The 22,925-nt window shown below is 47.0% G+C and overlaps 1 protein-coding gene across 6 annotated transcripts in view; it reads right to left on the reverse strand.

Annotated features, from left to right (window-relative positions):
• ST6GAL1 (ST6 beta-galactoside alpha-2,6-sialyltransferase 1) overlaps window positions 1–22,925 on the reverse strand; it is a 485,891-nt gene that overhangs the window by 405,697 nt on the left and 57,269 nt on the right. For 3 of the 6 annotated variants that reach the window (XR_009612253.3, XM_060639498.3, XM_060639497.3), the window contains one exon: window positions 11,338–11,495. The exons of 2 other annotated variants lie outside the window; for them this stretch is intronic. The gene's annotated coding sequence lies outside the window, so the exon portion shown is untranslated. Of the gene's footprint in view, window positions 1–3,114; window positions 3,192–11,337; window positions 11,496–22,925 lie in introns of those variants that run through there. One more of the 6 variants, XM_060639502.3, reaches the window with a different exon arrangement.

A 22,925-nucleotide genomic window follows, 5' to 3' on the forward strand; every position in this document is an offset into this window, starting at 1 on the left:
CGTGATCTCATGGTTCGGTTCATGAGTCTGCACCCTGCATCGGGCTCCCTGCTGTCCGTGCAGAGTCCACCTCAGATCTTCTGTCTCCCTCTCTCTCTGTCCCTTCCCCCCTCATACTCTTACACTGTCTCTCTCAAAAATAAATTAAAAAAATTTTTTTTAAAAAAGAAATCATTGTTAATTCTGTTAGGTATGATTATATATGTGTTTTTTTTAAAACAGTCAGTCCTATGCATGTGAAGTAGAGATGAAATCTACAAAACTTCAGCCACAAAACAGATGAAGCAAATATGAAAAACACGTAATGTCATTTTTTCAAGTGTGTTCAAACTAGGCTAGGTCAGAAATAAGAGAGACTTGCAGACTCTTCTTGGACAATATCGTTGGGTGGGAGTGGGCAGAGTTTAAGCTCGAACAAAAAAAAGCACGGGAGACAATTTTTTCTGTTTTGCTGAAGGAATTCGCTGAAAAAGACACATGACTTTCCAACGGTCACACATTTCGCCGTGGCGTACGTTCTACATTATAATCGCCATTTCCCTGTCCCTCCTGCGTAACTTCTTGACCTCATTTCACCTTCCAGCTGCTGCCCTCTTTCCTTCGCAGTAAAACTCCTTGAAAGAACGTTGTACAGTCACGGTTTCTAATTTTCCTCTTCCCATCCTCACTTGAACCCACCCCAGCAGGCCTCCGCCATCTCCAGGAAACGGCTCTTGTCTACGTCACCAAAGACCTCCGTGACCTCCATGCTGCTAAGTAAATGGTCAGTGCTCAGTTTGCACTGTTTGGCTCCTCAGGAGTATTTTGCAAAGTTGGTCATTTCCTGCTTCTGGCTTCCAAAACCTACACGCTCTCCTGGTTTTTCTCCACCTTACTGGTCATTCCTCCGTAAATCTCCATTGCTAGTTCCTCCTCATCTCCCCCATCTCTGCACACGGAAGTGCCCCTGTGTTCTGCACTTGGCTTTGGCAACACTCGTTGTCTGCTTGTTGTGAGCACCTTGTGGTCGGGTCTATCCCTCCTCTACCCATTTTGCACTCAATCCATGCTTGCTGACATGCACCAGAATGAGATCAGAAAACAGGTTATGTCAGTGAGTTTCTGTGAAAAGGAAGTCCTTAAGAATTGAAAAAACACCAACAAAACAGCAGGGTCAGGATGGGGGTGTAGAATAAAATATTATACTCACTTGACCATTTCCCTATCACCTATTACCAGTGAGGGGAGGCAGCACTGCCCAGAGCACTGATGGTCAGACTTCGAGCATATCACAATTATCAATAACTGGGGTGCCTGGGTGGCTCAGTCGGTTAAGCACCCCACTTCAGCTCAGGTCATGATCTCACGCCCCGTGAGTTCGAGCCCCACATCGGGCTCTGTGCTGACAGCGCAGAGCCTGGAGCCTGCTTCGGATTCTGTGTCTCCCTCTTTCTCTGCCCCTTCCCTGCTCACACTCTATCTCTGTCTCTCTGTTTCTCTGTCACTCAAAAATGAATAAACATTTAAAAAAAAAAAAAGAACTATCAAATTACTTATTGAAATGCAGATTCCTGAATTCTCCCTCAGTCATTCTGATCCAAGTGGTCTGGGATGGGGCTCAGAGATGGGCATTTAGCAAGCACCCGTGTGATTCTGACACAAGTGGTCCCACCCACACATCATGCTCTGAGAAAAGGGCAGCTGAGGGCACCATGACTCAAAGTGAGATCCGCAGTTAAGGCTAGTCTGAGAACGCTTTCGCAAGATCCGGGATGGATTCTAGGATAGGAATCTAATGTAATCAACTTTTATACTAATTCGAAGAAGTAATTTTATGCCTATTGATTCTCACAATAACTTTAAGAGTATTCCAATAATTCCTCTTCATTGCATTTTAGAAGCTATTGATGTGGGAGAGGTTGGCGGGAAAGAAAAGGATTCTTCACAGATGGTGCGAGAAGCCCTGGCTTGGGAGAAAGGGTTCACGCTCTGTCATCTCAAAAGCCCAGATTCAAATCCTGACCTTTCTACCTGTCAGTTATATGAGGTTAGACCAGTCCATCAGCTTCTAATAAGCCTGTGTCTTCATCTGTAGAGGATGGATAATAATACTTTAAAAATTCACCCCTGCAGGGTTATAGCGACAACTTAATGATAGACTTCATCGTTTTGTTCCAGCTAATAATTGTTGAGCTTTTTCACCACGTGCTGAGTACTCTACACAAGGGCCAAGCTCCTGTAATCCAGCAAGCTCATTTAATTCCTGAAGAACAGTCCCTGAGGCAGGTACCGCTCTCAGCAGCTTCCACAGTCCCCAGAGAGGTGGTCCAGGCTGCTGACTCATTCCCAGCCCCTGGCCACCAAGCTCTATTCATGGGAGCCAGCAGAGGTCAAAAACTTAATAGTTGTGTCAAAATATTTCTGACAAGTCACAAATCTGCTCAAGCTAGAAACATGTTAAGCCACAGGAAACCAACTTGCAGTTAGTAAATCTGCGAAGCGAGTGAAAGGAAGCCTCCAGAAAGATTCACAGGGGGGTCTGAGTAGCTGTGCTTTTGCAAGTGTTTACCTGAGGGCCAGAGCAGCTGTGGAGGAGCTCGTGGTGGGGAGGGGGAAATCCTGCCCGGATCAAAGCCCCAGAGATAAAGGGGCTTTCACTCCTGCTTGCCCCAAATGTTCCAGACCCAGGCTGCAAAAAGTGTCTCTTCATGGAGATAAGATCTTTTCCCAGCCAGGCAGGCACTAACGGAGAAGGAACACCTGAGTACATTTCCCTGAGGTTTTTCCAAAAGCATGAGAACAGAGCTTTGTGGGTGGGTATCGAGTCCCCACCACAGACAGGTTGCCCTGTGGTTTCTGACCAGAGCCAGTCACCCTGAACGGGTAAGGAGAGCTCTGAACTCAGGATTCATGGAGCCACGGCAAAGGGAAATCACCGGCCTTTTGCTACTGTCTTCAACCTTGCGCCTTTCAACGGTGGATGTATATTTGTAGAAATGTTTGCCTTTCTATTTGACAGGTGCCAGGCTGAAAGGGGGCACATCACACCCCTTCAGCTCCCTCTCCCTATGATGCCCACTGCCCAGGACAAGCAATCAAAGCCCCAGCCCCAGCAGGCATCTTGCCCCATCTTACCACACTGAGAACCACCGTGCACTCCACTCCATCCGAGCTGAGCCAAGGAAGGAGCAAAAGGGCCTATAAGGAGGGTTAAATAAATACTGCACGCCTCCCAAGCAACAGGTCCACCCCTTTTTCCTCCACACTTCAACCCACACCCAACAGAGAAGCAGAGAGAAAAGAAAATGGGCCTACCTCCTCCTCAGGAAATGGAACTGTTTCATCTCCCCTTAATAGTTAAAAAAAAAAGTAAGTTTATATCACAGAAGTCTCTACATCTACAAAAAGGTATAGGGAGTAACACAATGAACCTGTTTTCAGAACCCAGCTCCAAGGATTACCAACATTTTGCCAACTTCGTGTTATCTCTTTCCCCCTTTTTTTTCTCTGGAGAAATTTAAAGCGAATGCCAGCTCCCCTATCTTCTCCATTGGGGTTCCATAAGAAAATTAAGCCCTGATGTCCTACGTATGACATCCATTTACGTAATGAGTTAACTTACCTCCCTGGCATCCAGAATGGTATCAGCTATGTGCCATCCTTGGGAGAAGTGGGACCATAGGCCCTCGAATAATTTTCCATGGAGCTTAATTCTCTATAATATAACTCACACTCACACACACACACACACACACACATCCACGCACACACACGCACTGGGTCTGTGAGAGGATATGTGAGGATATATATATAAAACCCCGATACCATTATCACTTAATATCCAATCCACTTTCAAATGTTTCCCAGTTCTCTCAAAAGTGTCTTTGACACTAAATTCCTTAAACGAGGATCCAAACGAGGTGGGCACATTTTGTTTAGATGATCTACCACTCTCAACTCCTTTTAATGTGAAATCGCTCCCCACTCCCGGATTTTTCCTTTTCAGGACATATATTTGTGGAAGAAACTAAGTCATTTGTCCCAGGAATGTGCCTAGAACGGAATCCTGCGGAGGACCTCCTTGCGGTATTGTTTAACTTACTCCTCTTTGTTCTGTGTTTCCTTCCTGTAAATGGAGTGTTGGATTTCAAGGCCTGTTGGGATTCAGTGGTTTCAAGTTGAATGGTTCTCCCAAGTTGTTTATATGTAGGAGGGCCTAAGTCCTGGTTGCCTGGGAGAGTGCAGGGTGAGGGACACGGGGAGAGGCCTGAGCTCCCCCACTTTGCAGAAGTTCCAGAGTTAGTGAGAACATCATACATAAGTGTTTACAGTCTATACTGTGATCCAGCCAGCGACACGGCAATGCAGACACCAGCCAGAAACCCCACACTCCCCAGAATGTGCCTTCCAGTGAGGGGATAAGTGAAGAGTAAAACAAAACAAATACGTATGTCATGTTTTGGAAGTGGATAACCACTGTGCAGAAAGTTAACGCAGGGGAGACGGATAGGGACCCCAGGGTGTATGGGAGAAGGATGGAGTTCAGTGTTCAACTGGATGGTCCAGTGTTCAACTGGATGGTGAGAAAGCCTCACTGAGAACACGGCGCTGGTGCAGACAGACTGGAGGGAGGTGAAAGGAGTGGGTCATGCAGATTTCTGAAGGAAGGGGATTTCAGGTGGACGGAACAGCAAAAATCCCTGGGCAGGGGCAGGCCTGACCTGTTTCAAGAACAACACGGAGGCCAGAAACAGAGCAGAGCGAGAAGGGGAGCAGAAGATGAGGTCGGGAGCGTAGGAGCCAGATCACCTAGGGCCTTAGACAGGTGTAGGATTCCAGCTTACATTCTGAGTAAGACCTGGCCGACCTATGTTTGCAAGGGATCATTTGGGCTGCTGAACTGAGAAGCAAATGTGGTAGGCAGCAGTCTGAAGGAGGTTAAAAAAAAAAAAAAAAAAGAAGAAGAAGAAGAAGAAGACTTTTCAAGAGTCCATTGTAACAACCCAGGTGCAAACAGCCCATGAACCACTTACTCTTTACTGGGTGCTAGCAATTTAGAGATATAACCAAATGTGATCCTCTTTTAGAAACAAGAAGGAAGTTCTGAGAGAGTTTAAGCCATTTGCTCAAGATGCCATTGTCAGTGGTCAAACTAGATTATTCTAACTGCCCAAACTGCTCTGCTGTCCAACAGATGTCTCTCAGGACCCTTTAAAGAGCTCCTAAGAGCCTGGCTGCTTTACCAGGTCAACTACTGGTGCTGTCACCATCCTGGGACCTCTGGTGACACCTCTTTACTCTGCCCTGATCTCCACTCCTTAACCCCTCAGTGTGCAAACCTCACCCTCATCTGTACCTTAGAACCTGAACTTCCTGTCCCTAGAGACCTTGAACCCCCAGAGGGTACTTCAGCCAGCCACAATACCTCCAAGAAGCAGTCCATGTGTCCCGGCTTCCAGAAACTTTCACCACAATGGGCGCCCCCACACCACTTTTGTGTGTGTGTGTGTGTGAGAGAGAGAGAGAGAGAGAGAGAGAACGAGTTGGGGAGGGGCAGAGAGAGTGGGAGAAAGGGGATCCAAAGCAAGCTCCGTGCTGACAGCAGAGAAGCAGGCTCCGTGCTGAGGGCAGAGAGCCCGATGCGGGGCTCAAACTCACAACCATGAGTTCATGACCTGAGCCGGAGTCGGACGTTCAACCAACTGAGCCACCCAGGCGCCCCGAGGGCTCCCCTTTCTTGCTTTGTGCCAACTGTGCTGCCACTTAATCCTGTAATGACTCCTCTCCCTGTTTCTCATGTCAGGGATGGCTGGCTGCCCCACCAACATCCGGATCCTGCTGCCATTCAGAGTTGTTGAAAGTGGCGGCCCACCCAGGGGTTCCATTTTCCAGCAAGCGCACACGCACACTCATACACACTCTGTCCCGAGGTGGGACAGGTGGCCTACGAAATGGGATCCAAAATAACAGGTGCCTCTGCTAGGCCAAGATGACTAGGAAGTGTAGCTAGCATCACCCTAACCGAGCTTCTTGGTAGAGACCTCCCGCATCCTTATTCCTACTCCTCTGGGAGCATCAGCAGAGTTCTCTGCAGTAGATTCTTCCATCATCCCAGGACTTCCCCGAGCACAGTGGATTAACAGAAGCTCTCCTTAATATATTAAAAGCCAGAGGTTCCTGAGTCCTCCATACCAAGTACCTTTCCGATTTGTTTCCCCCTGCTGTGATTCCCTGATGTGAAGGACAAAGGCAAAAGAAATGCAGACACAATTAAATTTCCTTATAACCTGCAGCCCACTGACAACTACTTGAGGCAGGCAGAGGATGCTTTCCTCCAGGAACTCCCAACTGTTTTAATGTTAATGCTCTCGTAGAGGCAAAAAACAACCTTAGCTTGACAGTAGCTAGGCCCCCAGGATCCTGTAAGTCTTCTGTAACATAGGAAAATCCTTCTGGAAACTTCCTTGGTTTCTACTGGCCCCCAACTTAAAAGTATATAATCACTTGCTCCTCAAAATCCCACTGCAGCTCTTTCTGCCCAAGGGTCCTATCCCCATGCTTTAATTAAACCACCTTTCTTGCACCAAAAAAAACGTCTCAAGATTTCTTTCTTGACCGTCCACTCCCAGTCATCAAATCACATCAATCCCCAGGTTTTAAAAGATGCTATCAGCCACATTTAATTAAGAATGTGGGCTCTTACTTGTCAAATGAACAAAGATATTGCTGCCGGTAAGAGGTTCTGTTCAGCATGAGATTGCCATTGTTATCACAATCGGTTGGTAAAATTCCAGCATGATACAAAGAAATGGACGATTTCTTTGCCCTGGACAGGTTTGTTTTGTTTTGTTTTGAATAAATGTGCTTCTGCCATCTGGCTTTTTGAAATCCTCCAAGAGTCTCGTGGGCGAGGAATGCTGGTTTGTGTGGCCTGAAACTTACCCCAATAAACTCATGACTTTCTGATCCCAGCTGGCCTCCTGAAAAACAGGTTTTATTGGTTGGCTAGATATGTAGGGTACTTAAAAAAAACTACCCACAACTGCCCTCAACTAGGCAGAATTAAGTCATTCTATGCTTATCTGGAAGAATCTGGCCCCCAAGTGCTTAAAAGTCAAGAGCCCAGCAATATAAAACCAGATTTTTATTGACTGCCAGATCAAACAGATACAGGTCTCTCACCCATCATCTCAGTGCTCAGCAGCTGAAGGCAGGCAGCCATTACATCAGAAAGACACCCTGCTCTGGGACAGAACAGAACTGTCACAGCTGAGCACAGTAACTAGGTGGCCCAGAATTCTCACTGAAGAGCAAAGGGGAACCAGATGGCAACAACACATGAGGGAAAGAGTTCTACTGAAAGACCAAAGATGAAGAATTTTCTCTTAAATCCTGATACCGAGGGTCTGATGACCCACATCTGTCTCTTCGAGCCCCAGTTTAACTGTCTTTAGTGAGAACAACGATGTCTGCTAATGTTGTCTTAAACATGATGGTCACCAGGAACTCCTCGGCTGGAGATCGTGCCAGGGGCTGTTTATTCTTCCCTTCCATTTTGGCTTTACCCAACCAGACAGGAGAATGGCAGGGCCAGAGTTGCTGACATTCCCCGGAGCCCAGAGTCACTGAAGGGAGCTGCTGTTCTTAGAGGCGGCCACCAAGGTGATGAAATGTTTACCTCTCTCACCTTGGCAAATTGATCTCTTTCCTAGGACCAGCCCAAGGCCAACTGGGCCACCATACAAAGAGAAAAGGGAAGAGAATGTAGAGGAATGAGGATTTGATCAAGTCTGTCCTCAGGGTATACCCTACCCCTAGTCCCACAGCCATAAGAGTCAGTGTAGGTGAAAGGAACCACTCAGGTACTACTTTTCCAAATCACCTGGGAATTAACATCACCTAGGATGCATCTAAAAATATGGATGGCAGGGGTGCCTGGGTGGCTCAGTCGGTTGAGCATCCAACTTCAGCTCAGGTCATGATCTCATGGCTCTGAGTTTGAGCCCCACATCAGGGTCTGTGCTGACACACACACAGAGCCTGGAGCCTGCTTTGGATTCAGTGTCTCCCTCCCTCCCTGCCCCTTCCCCGCTCACGCCCTTGCGCATGCGCGGGCGCATGCTCGCTCCCTCTCAAAAATAAATAAACAAAAAAATTAATAAAAATACAGATGTCCAATACTGTCCTCAGTAGATTCTGATCTAATTGGTCTAGACCAAAAGAGGCCTGGAAAATATGAACGTTCACAGGAGGGTGGTCTCAGGCAGAGTGGGAGGAAGCCATGCTAGTTTAGGCTAAGCGTGAAGTCGGGGGATGAGCCAAAACCATGGCCTCAAGCGTGTGCAGTCCCTGCTTAGCAGAGGCTCCTCCACAACCCGAGGAGTCTGCTGTCCCTTTGTGGCCTGGAGTTACTGAGAAGGGGGCGGGGCTTCAGTCCAGGGTTTTAGGAATCTCAGGCCAATCTGTTGTCAATTCTGGGCTCCCCGCCCCAACGGGAAATATGAACAATTCAGGTCTGTCCTGAGGTCAGAGGCGGGGAGTCACGACTACCAGAGAGAGTGCTAATTGCCCTGGCATCAAGGTGTGTGTTTCTTTCACCTTCTCTCCTCCCAGCTGTGAACCTGACTTAGGTCACCAGATCACACAGGTAGCAATGTAGCTAAAGTATAATCTAACGGGCAAAGGAGTGTGCTCCATTCTGGGCAATCACAGACAAGGGCTCACACTCAACTTCTACTCCTCGCGAATGGTCATTTTCTCCTAGAGGGGAAGGGCTGGTATTCTGGAGTTTTCTACATTCACTTCCCTCCCCACCACACATACACAGAGACCAGTTTATAGCTGCACCTATTTGGTGCTTAATGGAGCAAGCAGACGGTGGACAGTTTGGATATTTTTCTTTCAGGGCCAGATCCACAAATCTCAGCCCTAATTAATCTCACCCCCAAACCTCCCTACTTGGTCATTCCCGCCCTTCGTTTCCGGGATCCAAGGGCATGCCCATAACCAGCCCATCTCCATAGAGGAAGCTTCCCAGACTCTCCAGGCTGGAGCCCTCGCCGTGTAGACTCCTACCACACTCCCGACCTAGGTGAATGCTCTCTTACAGGCATTCCAGGTGCTGGGAGTAAGGGGTGGGTGGGGGGGAGCTGCTAATCTTATTCTCCTTCCAATCAGAGATAGGGCTCTATGGGGATTCTGCTGCTTCGGTACCGCTAAGCACAAGGCGTACAAACAGTACTCAGTATCAGGACCAGGGCTCACCGCCCGGGCTTGTAAATGTGTTGTGTTGAGGGTGGAAGGTGGTTAATTTTTACATAAGAAAATGATTTCAGACTTGAACCAAAATCACCAGTGAACACGAAGCAACTACTGGGCGTGCATCCCTATACAGAGAGAGAGGAAGACAGAGAAGTCACCATGACTGCTGTTGGTGGCTCCCTATGTGCCAGGCACTGTGCTAAACCTGCACGCAGAACCGTTCATTCAGCCCCAACGGCCACCCTCCGAGGTTGGCGCGGTTATCTTTTCCATTTCGCAGAGAGGGAAGCTGATTTTTCAAGAAGCGGGAAGGCTTTGACTGATAAATGGCACTGCCAAAACGACAATCCAGGACTGTCTGAATGCAAAGGCCGTGCTCTCAGTACCTCTTCGCCAGTGACCATCTCCTTGGACCTGTGATTCTCTCAGCCACAGCCGTGCCCGCCTAACCCCAGAAGCAAATGGTTTCAGTTAATAAGGAAACCAGCAGTATTGAGTTCTAAGCCCAGGGCACGCTTAGGATGCTACACACTTTATATGTCGAACTGGATCTTTCAGCAGCCCTGGATGGCTGCTGTTCTCACAGTTGACCTTTGGCATTTACAGGGTCAACATTTGAAATTTTGACTATTAGAGAACAACCCCATGGTCCTAGACATAAAATAGGCTGATTTTGCTCATGAATGAATATGAAGTATGTGCAACAGAAAGTTGGCAGGGGCCAGTCCCTTAGTATGTGAAAGGGCTCATCCCCGGGCCATGACCCAGTGCACAGGGGGCTCTCTGCCCTCCATGCACTAGGAAGTGATACAGATAACTGCCTGTGAACTACAGATCCCACAGAAATAAGATTGCTAGTCCGTGTTAAGCAAAGTTTATACTCGATGATGAATTTCTGCTAACAGATTTATAAATGCCCACAGCTCTATATTCACGAAATCAATCAGAGACAAAAATCACTTAAATGGTTCAGTTATGCACGGCCGCATGTACGGGGGAGCCTCTGTGCCCTGGTAGCACGTGCACGAGTCCTTATCTTAAAATTCTCAAAGATCAAGGGTACCTGGGTGGCTCAGTCAGTTAAGCGTCCAACTTCAACTCAGGTCATGATTTCGCAGTTCGTGAGTTCAAGCCCCGCGTCGGGCTCTGTGCTGACAGCTCAGAGCCTGGAGCCTACTTCAGATTCAGTGTCTCCCTCTCTCTCTGCTCCTCCCCTGCTCAGACACTGTCTCTCTCTCTCCCTTAAAAATAAATAAATATTAAAAAAAAAAAAAAAAAGAATTCTCAAAGGTCTCAAGAGAACACTCTCATGAATGTTGAGCCTCCTGATCCAACTTTTTATAGACGAGGAACATGAGGCTTGGGGAAGTCCTGTAACCTGCCTGGGAAAGTCTGGCCCTGAAGCCAGTGAGCTTTCCCCCCTAAAGCCCAATAGCAAGTCAGCAAAAGGTTGTCAAATCCTGCATGCTGACCCAACCAAGGAATGTGACTTAAGAGGATGGAAAAGGGGCGCCTGGGTGGCTCAGTCGGTTGAGCGTCCGACTTCAGCTCAGGTCACGATCTCGCGGTCCGCAAGTTCGAGCCCCGCGTCGGGCTCTGGGCTGATGGCTCAGAGGCTGGAGCTTGCTTCTGATTCTGTGTCTCCCTCTCTCTCTGCCCCTCCCCCGTTCATGCTGTGTCTCTCTCTGTCTCAAAAATAAATAAACGTTAAAAAAAAATTTAAAAAAAAAAAAAAAAAAAAAAAAAAAAGAAGAGGATGGAAAAAAAAGCAGCACCATGGAAGGAAGACAGCTGCCCCCCGGGCCGCCACAGTCCCTCCCGCCCCCAACCAGTGCTGGCCTAGGAATGGCTGTGAACTTACCTTGTGACCACATCCATTCGGATCAATCAGTTCAACCAAGATGGAGGTAACTCTGGGCTCAGGCCCGATAACAGTAGGCCCAGAGGTAACGGCCATGCCGCTGCTCTCAAGATGCCCACAGTCTCAAGTACCGTGAGAAATCAGACAAGCGCCCAAATACCTAATGCACTATTTACTCTGTCTGTTTCCACACCCCTCCCCAGCCCAGAACGTGAGCGCCTGAACCAGTGAGTTACCTCGATGCTCCCAGAGACAAGGTCAGGGCCTGTGGCTCGGCTTCATGTGCCAAATAAGTGAGCGTTTTCTTCTTGCAAACAAGGTGTTCAAGAATCTTAGCCCAGGAGTAGGAGCCCACATCCAGCCCGGGATCAAAGCCTTCATGGACGGGGAAGACCTGGAGGACAGGAGAGAAACAGCACGGAGGTGGGCAAAGGGCAGGGCACCAGGGCACAGAGAGAGGTTCAGGTCAGCCCAAGCAGGGGCCCAAAGCTGAGCAGCGGGAGGTGACACTGAAAGGGAGTCTCGGGCCTCACCCCGTGGCACCATGAGTAGCCTGGGTCTGGCGATGATCGGACACGTAGTGGAGAGCAGATAAAAAGCTTCAGAGGAAAGCAAAGAGCCAGCGGGAACTGTGCAAGGTCAGCAGGAATGGGGGGGTGGCGGGGTGGGTGCCATGGCTCACAACACCCCCTCCACTCCCTGAAGGTAAGCAGCCAACAAACGAGTACCAGCAGCTGCTCCTCCACCATCTACTTCATGCCACGTGTGGGGCCAAGCAGCTGCCGAATCTTCACCATAACCCCACCATCAGGCAAGTAATTGCTGAACCCATGAACTGAGACTCAGAGAGGTTACAGGACTTGCCTGCAATCAACCTACTGTTAAGAGGCACAGCCAGGATCTCAACGCAGATTTGACTCAAGGCCCAGAGGCCAGGAAAACCCTGGGTGCAGCTTCCTGCGTGGGGCAGAACGAGGAGCAAGCCTGAGGCGAGGAAGACGTTCAGACTAGGCCCAGTCTGCGAGGGTGGTGCGAAACTTCACGGGAACCCAGCTTTGCAGCCAGACGAATCCAGACTTGGATCCCCGCTTCATTACTCATCCCTGTGATCCCAGGCAAATGAGATACGAGTACTCAGGGTCTCAGTTTCCTCCTTTGCAAAATGTGTGCAGAACCACCTACGTGACGGGACTGCTGTGAGGGTTAGAAGTAAGGAGCCTGCAGTGCCTGGCATGGGGCAGGTGCTTACGACACAGTGACTGGTAAACTTGGACCTGGCTTAGCTGCTATGGGTGGGGGAAGTCCTCATTTCTGAGAGGAGATGAATTTTCTGGGAGTGTCATGAGTCAATATTTCTCTTTGGCTACGTACAGGACCTTGATGTTCATCTCAACAAAACTGATGTCTGCTGCTTTCGGTGTTAACCCTTTCAGACACTGCTCCCCAGTCAAGAGAATCAGAATTTGGGACCCTTGATGAAATGAGAGCCCAGGGGATGGTAGAGGGAAGGCTGGACTCCTGGAAAAGTCTGAAACCAGGTCCCAGTCGAGAGGTCCCTAGCTGTCCACCCAAATCACCGTGTGTCCTTGAAAGTCACTTATCCCCTGGAGCCTCTGTTTCCTCACAAGAAAAGTGACACTATTGTCATTTTCAATTTCTCCAAGACAGTGGTGTAACTTCATCACCTCTGCAACGCCATGGAAGTACAGCTCGTGGGTAGAGGACCTTCCCATTTCAGAGAGAAAAAAAGAAACACTGTTGAAGGAACACCTACTTAAGACACTGAAGATTTCTTCTATTCAAGGGTCATTCTTATGAATTGAGGTGACTTGTGTTAGAAGAATCATGTCTCTGTGATTATCAGCATGAAAGCATAAACCTGTTCAATTCCCTCAAGAGCTGGTACCCCCAGAGCCCCTGCAGACGCAGGGGCAGGGGAGGGCTCTCTTCTCACCTCCAAGGAGCGGAGGGAGGGCTCACAGCCTGCACAGGAAAGGCCGGTACACCCAAATTCTCACAAGAAAGCCTACTACTGCCTTTTCTCTGGATTTTCCCTCAATTTAGAGAATAGTCCAAACTCACTCCCCTTCCCAGCCTCACCCTTAGGTCTCTTGCCGCTACTACGTGACCTGAGAAGAAAACAGGAAGTCAGTGAAGTGGTCCCAGGACAAAAAAACAGGGTAGGCAGAGAGCTCTGAGGTCCGGGAACCCAATGTTGATTTCTTTGCTCAGTCAACTGCACCTGTGCTCTGAGCTGCATGTTGTAGGGTTTTCTGGCCTTCTTGCTTGGTGTTGAAATAACCTCAAGGGTACTCACCACCCCCACCTCCCACCAATCAAAAGCAGTAAAAAGAGAAAAAATACTTTGGGTTCTCTCTTGGTCTGTGAACAAACAGGTTATTTAGAGCCACAGCCCTCTTTTAAAAAAAATATTTATTTTGAGAGAGAGAGAGAGCATGCACATGCATGGGCACAAGCAGGGGAGGGGCAGAGAGAGAGGGAGAGAAAATCCCAAGCAGGTTCCACACTCAGTGCGGAGCCCAACGCAGGGTTCAATCCCGTGAACCGTGAGACCGTGACCTGAGCCAAAATCAAGAGTTGGACGCTCAACCAACTGAGCCACCCGGGCACTCCCTGTCCCTTTTTATATTGAGTAAATTTGGAGTGTATCCTGGACTTTTGAATAATATATTATGAGACGCTGAATCCTGCTAAAATTCTCTGGGGAAAAAAACGTTGATATTTTTCTTTATTTATTTAACAGACAACTAACCCACTTAGGTTCAGATTGAAAGTTCTGTCTCATCTCTTGCGACTGATCGCTTCAATGCCAGTTTGGTTTTCAAAGCCTTCACTGGGCTAATTGGGTCTGCCTGTCACGTAGGCAACTCTGGGTTTATCTGGGACCTGGTTGGTGTTACTGTTATAGTTAAGCTCTCAAAACCTTTGCTGTGCCTCTTTGGGTCTATTCCATGCCCACACACCTTGCAGCATGCCCGTGACTTAGATCAGTCCATGCGCAGAGTGAGTGGGGGCCCTTTTTCCAGTTCTCTCCTCTCAGGGATTTCCTCACACCCTCTGGTGGCTCCATTGCTGGGATCCTCTGGGCTATCCCAGAGTGGTAGCTTCCCACACCGTCATGCAATTCCATGTGACAAAGGCCATGATGGTCATCATCCAAGTTTCGGGTCCAGTATCCTACACCTGCCTCTCAGGGCTCCCATGTTGTTTTTGCATTCTGTCCAGTTTTTTAGTTGTAAACACAGGGAGGTTATAGTTGGATTCCTTCATCTTGGCTGCCTTTTCTTCTCAGCAATTTTCACTTCTTAAAATTCCACTCATATCTCAAAGCTCCATTAAAATACCACTTCCTGGGACACCTAGGTTGCTCAGTTGGTTAAGTGTCTGACTACCTGATTTCAGGTCAGTTCATGATCTCGTGGTCATAAGATCAAGCCCTGTGTCAGGCTCCACACTGAGCAGGGAGTCTGTTTACGATTCTCTCTCTCCTTCTGTCCCTCCTGTGTGCACACACATTCTCTCCCTGTCTCTCTCTCTCTCTCTCTCTCTCTCTCTCTCTCTCACGCACTCTATCTCTCTTAAAAAAAAAAAAAAAAGGCACTTCCTTCCAAGAAGCCATCCTTCTTCTCCCAGCTAGAAAAACTTTCTTCTTCCTCTGTATTAGGGAAGATTCAGATTTGGCAATACCGAGAGTCAAAGTCAAATCTTTTCATGATTACCTTTGTTCAAAGATCTAGGTTCAAGGACATGGCTGGAATGAAATCAAATGCAACCAAGAAGCATGACGGTGGTTAGGAGAACAGATTTTGCCTAAACCCCAGCTTTGCTAATTGCTGGATGTGTGACTTTAGGTGAGCTGCTTACATCCATGTACCTCAGTTTCCTCATCTATAAAATGGAAATAATAATACTACAGACAATTGTGAAGATGAAACGAGTTAATAGTTATAAAGCGCCTAGAATAATGCCATGTTGTTGGTGTTAAGAGATTCACCATTTCTCACAGGTTACCTCAACTTTGCTCTGCAGATGAGGAAACCCTACAGAGGGAAGAAGAAACAACAGACAGAATGAACTCTATCTCCGCCTTTTACTAAGCCCTAAAAGGGACTATAATATTTATTTTGACAAATACTTAAAAGAGTACAATTTGGGTGTCTGTGGGGACCCTCTGAGAAGCCACGTGGCAGATGGAAGGCTAATGGTATAAGGTGGGTTAGATCTGCCTTCCACAACTGGGTCTCCTCTGCGTCTGGCTTTCCTGTTCTAAATCATGACTTTACAGGGTAGACTGGTCTACCTGCACATTGCTCACAGAGTGAACCTCTGTGGAAAGCAAACGGAATTGGGCCCTTTCTCAGTTTACCCTCCAATGCCTTCCTGATACACACATAATAAAATCCAAATTTTTTTAGGCTATTACATCAGAGTTCTTGTGATTTTTTTTCCTGCTGTCATTGCTATCTGTAACCTCATCTTCTGCCACTCCCTCACAGCCCTCACATTCCAGCTGGACGGAGCTAACTAAAGTTCACCCATCCCACCTCATCATTTCCCAAGAGCACCACTGCCCTCGTCCTTGAGCTCAAATACCCCTCCCTGCCCTCCTGTCAAATGTGTAAATGCCTCCTCTCCTACGCCAACTCTTCAAGGACTTCCGAGAGGCTTTCCCAGACTCCCCGGGACCCATTTGGTTTGGCCCTCACTCCCTCCCTTGTTCCCAGAGCTCTCTGCAGTAGACAACCTGGTAGCACTTTCTGGTAGATGGTAATCACTTATTTTACAGGTTCCTCTCTCCTTCACCGCACCGGTGTTTTTCAAAATATGTGTCTTATGTTAGCTGGTCTCCAAATCAATGCAGAGCAACACTACCAGCTTTTTAAAAACAGAATAAACTTGGGGCGCCTAGGTGGCTTGGTCGGTTAAGCGTCCGACTTCGGCTCAGGTCATGATCTCACGGTCCGTGAGTTCGAGCCCCGCGTCGGGCTCTGTGCTGACAGCTCAGAGCCTGGAGCCTGTTTCAGATTCTGTGTCTCCCTCTCTCTCTGCTCCTCCCCTGTTCATGCTCTGTCTCTCTCTGTCTCAAAAATACATCAACGTTAAAAAAAAAAATGTTTTTTAATAAAAATAAAAATAAATAAAAACAGAATAAACTCTGTGTGAGGGAGGGGAAAGGAAGGGAGAGAGGGAAAGAGAAAATAAGTTATGTTTCTCTGGAGAACTCTAACACATGGATGCATTCTTAGCCAAAATCCCCAGTGTTATGCTGTAGACATTGACAAGCTAACTCTAAAATTTATAAGGAAATACAAAGGACCTAGAATAGCAAAAGCAACCTTAAAAGAACAAAGTTAAAGGACTTGCATTCACAAATGTGCTATAAAACCTCAGTAATGAAGACAATTTGTTGTTGGTGTTAGTTAGGACAGACAACTAGAACGGGGCGGGGGGGAAACCAAAATCCCTAAAGAGGCCCAGACATACACAGTAACAATTCTTTACAGTGGTACCAATGAAATTCAACGGAGAAAGGAAAGTCTTCTTAGTGAATTATTTTGAAATAGCTAGAGATCCATGCCGGAAAGAAATACGACTTTTGACCTCTACTTCACTTTATCCATACAATTAATTTCAGACGGATCTTAGAGCTGTATGTGAAAGTTGAAACAATAACACTTCTGGAAGTAAATACAGAAGAGTTTCCTCGTGAACTTGGAGCAGACAAAGATGTCTTAGGACACAAAAGGTACTAATCACAAAAGGGAAAAAAAATGGTTTAAGGAGAAGTTCATCCCATTTCAAGTCCGATTTATGCGAAAGTGGCCCTGATAATCTCAGTTCTTAATGTGAGCAAGACTGAAGATCAAGGCCCAGAAACAACCATCTCAGGACAACTTGTACCCAAGATGTTTCAGGGCCCCACACCAGGGTAACTGCCTCATATTTCACCAACGTGTAGGCCCGGAGTTAAGAAGCGTTTAAGAGAACAAGATAAGGTCTTTGTCACTGGAAGATCAGAGAATTGCTGGGAGATAAGACTCACTCAGAACTTACAGTGCTACTAAATTATGTAATTCTGACCTGCGGTCCAAAATAACTCAGGCAAAGAAGAGAGCAGGTTGGGTTGGAGTGAACACATTGAGGATATGAAACAGAAGGGAAGTGAGAAAGCATCGAAGTGTATCCCCCCTCCCCCATCCCATTTGTATAGATGAGAAAACAGGCCCACTGGCATAGAGAAGGCCACGTCACTGGTTTGCGACAGAGCCAGACTGGAATCCTGATTTCTTGGCTCCCTGTCAAATTTTCCTTCCAACCCTGTCATGCTGCTGACTTTACAGAAGATGTAGGGGATTCGCGTTGGTCCTTAAACATATTTGAGACAATACTTGTGAGGTTCCCAGTATACTGTCCAGCATACAACAGGTGTTTGGCAGAGAACATGACGGTTATGCTAGATTGGACTTCCCAGATGAGCAGTGACAAAGCAGAAGGCCCCAACGCCAGCATTTCTATGGCAAAGCTCATGCCACACCAGGATTATTCCTACACCTGTCCGGCGCCCCATTCTACCAGCTACTACCACTCAAGGAAAGCCACAGAAGTTCACTGTGGCTCTTCCCTAACTCACAAGGCATGAGGATTGAAGAAGGAAACACCCATCCTTTCCGTGATGTGCCCAGAGTTCAGATTTTGCCCAAGAAACAGGAAGGCTCGCAAGTTGGACGTGAACACACCACAGAACTCTCCTCACCTGAAATCCTTGGCTGTGCTGTCCAGGCCCAGTGGTAGGTAATAAGGATACAGGGGTGCCTAAGGCAGGTCTCTGCCTCGGGAGGAAGACAGGTAAGAGAGAATCACAGCCGCCCAGTATGCCACCATGAGGAGGGTCCAGTCAACCAGTCTGGATGGTTCAGGGAGGCGAGCTGGAGGAGACATCTCAAATAGGAAGATGAGAAGGAGTTGGACAGATAGAAGTAGGGGATGGGCGGGCTGTGTTCAACTGTGTCTCCAATCATTTCTTTGCATTTCCTAAGGAATGTGCCTTATACCTTTCCATTCAGACAAATTTCATCTGTGTCACTGAGCACCATCAAACACTCGATACCTTCCATTCCTTGTGACACCAACTGTAGGGGGAAAGCCGTTAAATTAATGAGCATATGAAGTATCACCCTCTCTCTGCGAAATTATACACTTGCTAACCTTAAAACCAAGATTTCGTTAAAACCCGTTCAAAGCTTCAGGGACACGAGAATGTCGCTTTGCTCCCCCTTTGTTTCAGGATGGCCCCAAACCTACAACGTAGACATAAAAATGCACCGTAACAACAAATACGGTCAAAATCTGGGAGTCATTACAACAGAAGTTAGACCAATGCAAGAGGGCTAAGCTCTCCCTTCTGCAGGGTACAGAATAAAAATTAAAACACAGTGCTTTTCTTTTGGCTCCATTTATGCAGGGGCTTTGATGTGTGAGGCTCTGTGCTATATATCACCTCACTAACACCCCCTAACACTTCTGTGAGGCAGGTGCCATATTCCCACTTTACAGATGAGGAGACTCAAGAACAGAAGGGTTAAGTGAATTGTCCAAAGAAGGCATCTAGACTCAAACCCACATTTACAAGCTTCGTTGAGTCCTAATTACATGCCAGGCCCCGCTTAGTACTTTGCAAGAGTTAATACACTACACCCTCCTGGCAACCTTATAGGGATAATGCCACTGTCCCCATTTTAGATGAAAAACAAGTCAACAAGAGATTAAATAACATGCCCAACACCACACATCTCTCAGACTCCAAAGCCTGTGACAGATCCATGTGCAATAGTAGGTGTGGAAGGAAACAGGAAGGTCATTCCTCTTCCTCAGGCCACAGCCAGTTCTGGAGGAAGCTCCATTGTGCTTTTGTGCTGCTGTGGGGAACGGAGGCTGAATGTCGGGGAGTGCCATGTCCAGACTTGGAGGCTGTGGGTATTTGGGCTTGGCCCTCACCATCAGTCTGCAAAGGAAACTGTTTAACCAACCCGCCTCGAGGAAGGCGTCCCAACACTGATGGTGGCCTCGCCTGTCCCTCAGTGACATCAGTGGTGTTCTAAAAGCGAAGTACAAACAAACACTTGGCATATTTTTACCTTTGTTAATTTAGCAAAACTCTGACTATCACACCCAGTATCACACCTAAATCTGGTGATTTAGGGGCAAGAATGGTGAACTTACATAATCACTTGTTACTGGGAGACTAGAATCGTATGCTGTCCATCTTAAACTTACACCAGGCTGTTATGTCAATTCTATCTCGGTAAAACTGGCAGAGAAAGAAAACCCAGAAGCAACACCTCGAGAAAACAGAAGCAATAATCTCAAACCACCAACACATTTTAAAATGTTTGTCGCCTTCTGGCCTAGAATTCAAAGGCTGGGGTGTTTATTATAAAGAAATAGCTTTAAATTTATAATTATATATTATTTATAAATACAATTATATTTAATTATATTACATTTAAATGTAATTAAATTATGCTTAAACATAATTAACTTATATATGTATAAATCTCAGTGGTCTAATTTTATCATCTAATTATAAAAGATAGAAAAGAGACGTACGCATGAGGCTACAGGCTGGAGCATTAAATATGTCAATTTTGAAACAATCTAAATACCCAGCCATAGAAACAAGCAAGTTATATAGAGGATTCAGTGTTATCCTCTGAGGCCATTAACATACCACATGCACTATAAAGATAGAAAAATGTTTATGGTACAGGAAGAAACAAACTCCATCCACACTAAAATTATAATTATAGTAAAAACCTTTTTTTTTTCCCCGCAAATGGATGATGATTGTACGAGAACACTGTACGATGAACACTAATGTGTCGGAACGCCAGGAGTTAAAAAGCGTATCTTTCCTACTACTGCAATGTTTGTGAATGAAACAGACTTAGAACTCGCTCGGTTGCCCACAGGCAGGCACATGGCCCTCCTAATCCCGTTTCCCCTCCATCAGGATATCTTCGTCTTCCAGGAAAGGGATAAAACTCAGATGAAACACAGGACCTCCAGCCTTAGCACAGGGAGGTCAAACACATCTAACTTGGCGCTTCACAAGCTGGCCTTGGCCAAGCGCTCTCTGCATGTTAGAACCTGAATCTTCACACAACTTCTAAAAGGAAAGTATTGTCCGTGTGAGACAGGCTCACCCCATAGTGAAAGGGCTCCCTTAACTTCCACTCTTGCATTTGAAGACAACGGTTCCCCTTTACTAGACTGTGACCCCTCGGCCACCTCCTTATTAGAAGCAGGTCTAACAATGGTTTGGAAATTACCTACACCTACTCTGCCCCCGGCCCCCCTTGCCCACTGCACACAACACTGTCAACACCAGCAGCAAATCAAACCCTCAGAGGTAATACCACCACATCAGGGCCACTGCTCCTTTCCACCTATTCAATTCCACCATCCTTCCAGGCCCAGATCAAGCCCCGGGAAGAGGAAGGACAGACCTGAGTCACAACCCAGCTCTAACTTTCCAGCTTCACGACCCCCGGCAAGTTATATGACCCCCCAGGGCTCCGTTTCCTCAGCTATTAGGCGGTACTGTAATAAATGCTTCATGTGACTGTGGCAATACATGAAATACGTAAAACACACCTTCGCCCAATACAGGAGTCATTAGCCACATGTGGCTATGGAGCCTTAGCAGTGTGGCTAATCCATATGGAGATTGTGTGGCAAATGGAAAATATACACTGGAGTTGGAAAATTTCATATGGAAGAAAAGAATGTAAGAATGTTGGATTCATAACTTTTATGCTGATGACGTGATAAAGTACACACTATTTACATGTGTTGGGCTAAATTAAATATATTAAAGTTAATTTCATCTTTTATTTTTACTTGTTTAATGTGACTATTATAAAATTTAAAATTCCATACGTGGCCCACATTTGCGGCTTGCTTTCTATTTCCACTGAACACGGTCACCGTTCGACGTTCGTCCTTTCTCTGTTTTGCCCTCCCCATTCGCTGGCCGCATAGAAGCTCATGCTCAGTATTGTCTGAAGTCTTTAATCGCATCTGTGGTTCCTTCCAGGTGCGCCCTTTCTCCGTCCCAGGCCTCAGGTTACCAACCTGAGCCAGGTGACAAAAAGTAGAAAGGAAACTAGCTTCTTAGAATCAGGAAACCGAGCTGCCGTCCTGGCTCTACCATTACTAATCAAGTAGCCCCTTAGCATGCCATTTCACTCCCCTGAGCCACGGTTTTGTCACTTACAAAACAGGGTTAATGATATCATGTCCATGGCGTGAGAGAAGGCAGGTGAAGGTGCTTGGTAAACTGTCAAGGACTGCAGAGGTCAGGATTAAGTAGTATAATTTGCACGGCGAGGAGGTGGGGCACTCTTGCCTGCCTCCTCTGAGACACTCTGCCTTCCATTTTGTACCGTTACAACTATTTTCCACGTCTCGTGTCTCTAAAACCAAGTGTCCCCGAGAACACGCCTCCTCCCTCTCACAAGCCCCCAACGAAAGCAGAATGCTACAGGCAGACCCCCTCAAACCACCACACAAACGCAGTGTGTCCTGTGCCCCAGGCATTAGGCTCGGTGATGGGGATGGCTTTGCAGGAAACCTGGCAACACAGCATAGAACACGGTTGTAAGGGAGGAATCAAGTGAGTGTAAGCGTGCCAGGGACCAAGAGTAAGGTGCTCCTCACCTGGGAGAAGCAGAGAAGCGTGGTGGTGGGGAAATGTAGGAAATGGCCAACGGGAAGGACTCGTTTTGATATGTGCAGAACAGAAGGGTATAAAAGCATGAATGAGCAAGAAATGCTATACCAGTCCATCGAAAGTAAACATCGGCATTATGATGCCCAATGGGCCGCCTAACAATAAATATGTATCTTATCATGAGAGGCCCCTGATTAAGAGGTCCTTCCTGCGGACGGAGCAATACTGCCTTTCTGCCTTGGCTTCTTCGCGGTCCACTCAGGGATGTGTGCAATACACTGTTAGGAGCTGAAGTAACACCTGTGGCGACAGCATCAACTTCAGCTTTGTGCACAGAGCCTTATGAAAGCAAAAGCCCCTGTCTCAAAACATCCTGTTCCTATTTTTAGCCAGCATATATCTCCTTACCATCTACACTCTACCGCCTCCCAAGGCCAACAGGCGTGCAAAGCACAAACCTACACCACTACGTGGGTGGCAGGGTGGGCTTCGCCACGTCATAATGTTTCTTCCTAGTTCCTGAATAAGACCCAGATTATTTCTAGTACAGCTGAGCTGCAACCTCTACCAAAACCACAATGTTAAAGCAAATACCTAAAGTTTCCGGGTTGAAGATCCGGGGCTGAAATTTCTGAAGCTGAACTTGTCCTTCAGACTGGTGTTCAAATACTTAAAGGAGTAAAGAATCTCAAAAGATCGTATTTTCATTTAAGAACAAAAAGACAAAAGATCAGGAAGTGGGCGATTCTAAGAGGGACAGTTGAGCAATAAAAGTAGATAAGCATCATGCGGAGGTGTCCTCGGTGGCATCAGTATCCATCCCTGTGGACAGTGGGACCATGAGCCACACCTTACCGATGGCCAGATACAAAATCAGTGCCTGGACCCCAAATCCCCCTCTTTGGGGAAACTACTGATTACAAGCATTTTAAGAATGTTAAGTCCTATCAACCTATTGCAATGTAAGGACTGTATTTAGATCCTGATTTGAATGTTAAAAATGCTTTAAGCACTTACTAAGTAAGCTTTACTCCCGACATGGGGCTCAAACTCGTGATCCTGAGATCAAGA

Source organism: Panthera onca, chromosome C2 (genome assembly GCF_046562875.1).
Source record: "Panthera onca isolate mPanOnc1 chromosome C2, mPanOnc1 haplotype 2, whole genome shotgun sequence".
Classification (NCBI taxonomy): domain Eukaryota; kingdom Metazoa; phylum Chordata; class Mammalia; order Carnivora; family Felidae; genus Panthera; species Panthera onca.